The sequence below is a fragment of the Clarias gariepinus genome, unplaced genomic scaffold (assembly GCF_024256425.1).
Source record: "Clarias gariepinus isolate MV-2021 ecotype Netherlands unplaced genomic scaffold, CGAR_prim_01v2 scaffold_29, whole genome shotgun sequence".
Taxonomy (NCBI): Eukaryota; Metazoa; Chordata; class Actinopteri; order Siluriformes; family Clariidae; genus Clarias; species Clarias gariepinus.
This window is the reverse complement of record NW_026520996.1, coordinates 977,501-980,000: the sequence shown is the minus strand read 5'-3', so window position 1 is coordinate 980,000 and position 2,500 is coordinate 977,501. Positions and strand designations below refer to the sequence as shown.

General features: G+C 47.9%; 1 protein-coding gene across 1 annotated transcript in view; it reads left to right on the top strand.

The window, feature by feature from the left end:
* myo10l3 (myosin X, like 3) overlaps window positions 1–2,500 on the top strand; it is an 89,233-nt gene that overhangs the window by 30,035 nt on the left and 56,698 nt on the right. The gene's annotated exons all lie outside the window — the stretch shown is intronic.

Sequence of the window (2,500 nt, the reverse complement as noted above, 5' to 3'; positions counted from 1 at the left end):
TGGAGGAAAACGGTTCCTGACTCGCTCCTCCAAAACGCCCCAAAGTGGATCTATAACATTTAGATCTGGTGACTGTGCAGGCCATGGGAGATGTTCAACTTCACTATCATGTTTATTAAACCACACGGTCACTCCTGCTGTGTGTATTAATGCATTATCACCCTGATACACGGCCCTCAGGATACAATGTTTGAACCATTGGGTCTACAGGGTCCTCCAGAATGGTTCGGTAGTCCCTGGTAGTGACACGCCCATCTAACACAAGTATTGTGCCTGGGGAATGTCACTGACCATCACTGATCCACCACCATGCTTCACTCTGGGTGGTACAGTACGCTTCTTTTGGGCTTCTCCACACCGTAACTCTCCCGGACGTGGGAAAGACGGTGAAGGTGGACTCATCAGAGGACAATACATGTTTGTTTTCTCACAGGAGGGTTGAGGTTCACATTTAATTCTGCAGTGACTGGGCCAGCCGTGGTTTTATGTTTTAGCCCCCTGGACATCCCTCTCAGACAGCTTCATTTAGTGTCCACAGTTCCTCCTGTTGGATGTGGGTCGTCCTTCTTGGTGTTATGCTGACGTTACCCTGGACACCACGGCTCATGATGCATCACAAAGACTCGCTGTCTTGGTCACAGACGCACCAGCGAGACGGGAACCAACAATTTGTCCTCTTCTGAACTCCGATACGTCACCCATAATGTTGTGTGCATTGCAATATTTTAACCCTAAACTGTGCTGTTACTCTGCTAATTAAACCTTCACACTCTGCTCTTACTGGTGGAATGTGAGTCAGTGAAGATCGGACACCAGGCTGGTCACATTTAGCCATGAAACCTCCAACACTAAACTGGCCAGAGTTTCAGTGTCCCTGTCCAACCCCTGGACATTACTGTATAAACCACAGGTAAACACTACTGGTGTCTCCCAGGGCGCATCATTTCCTGTGACATCATCAGTGGAGCACAGGGACAGCGTGAGATTACCCATAATGCTCTGTGTCAGGGTGTAGGAGTAGGATTGTATATGTGGGAGATGGGAACAAGGTCAAAGGTCACAGGATACAGATGGAATTCTGAGGTCTCGCGCTGCATCCCAAAATACTTTACAGAATTCCTGTGTGAGTCTGTGAGGAGTGTGTGGGCTTAAGAAGGTACACACACACACACACACACACTGCGTGTATAAGGGTGTGTGTGTGTGTGTGTGTGTGTGTGTGTGTGTGTGTGTGTGTTAATAGTTAATGAGGAATGATACGGCCGAGTCGCAGCCTGGCGTCGGGTTTCATCTCACACCAATCTCTCAGTTCAGACAAACTGCTCTCTCTCATCGCTCCATTCAGCTCTAACACACTGATGATTAGCACCGTATGCGAGTGTGTGTATGCACGTGCGTGTATGAGAGTGTGTGTGTGTGTGTGTTTGTGTGTTTGTCTGACAATAAGAGGAAATGACCACGCACTTCATTCCTGTTTTCTTTGTGTCTCCGGTTGTGCATTCCCAGCCTGTGTGTGTGTGTGTGTGTGTGTGAGTCATGGACACTTTAGGAGAATATTTATTTTAGAATGGCCGGAAATAGTGTGTGTGTGTGTGTGTGTGTGTGTGTGAGATCGGACAGAGAGGTCAGTGATGTGACTGATGATAATTCTAATAGAACTTGTGTTATTTCACTTGAGTGGAGTCAGTGATCCTCAGTGGAGCTTTTATACACCTGATCAGGTGGGACGAAGGGGGCCAGGGGGTGGGCGGGAACGAGGACGGAGGGGGCCAGGGGGTGGGCGGGAACGAGGACGGAGGGGGCCAGGGGGTGGGCGGGAACGAGGACGGAGGGGGCCAGGGGGTGGGCGGGAACGAGGACGGAGGGGGCCAGGGGGTGGGCGGGAACGAGGACGGAGGGGGCCAGGGGGTGGGCGGGAACGAGGACGGAGGGGGCCAGGGGGTGGGCGGGAACGAGGACGGAGGGGGCCAGGGGGCGGGCGGGCGTGGCGGGGGGGGCCAGGGGGTGGGCGGGAACGAGGACGGAGGGGGCCAGGGGGTGGGCGGGAACGAGGACGGAGGTTGCAGATTTACAAATTGCAATAAGATAACATTAAAATATAAATATATAAAATATATAAATAAAATATGCAGGATGTTCAGATAATTAAAGATTAAATAATTAAGTGTAGTCACGCAGATGTACACTCACTGTTTAATAAAACATCAGAGACACTCACGTCTGCTTTAATCTCAACACACACACACACACACACACACACACACACACACCTAAGTCATTACTGATCAGCTAATTAGTTAAGCTAGTTAACTATCTTATCTTTAATTGTTTCTAATTAACTCGATGGTGATATAAAATTAATAAAATATTAATAATCAGATCAGGTGTTAATTAACATTTAGTTCTGTTTAATATATTATTGTGATTATAATTTAATTTATAAGAGAAAATTATTACTTTTTTATTTCTGTTAAAACTTGTTTGAACTTGTAGTTATGAT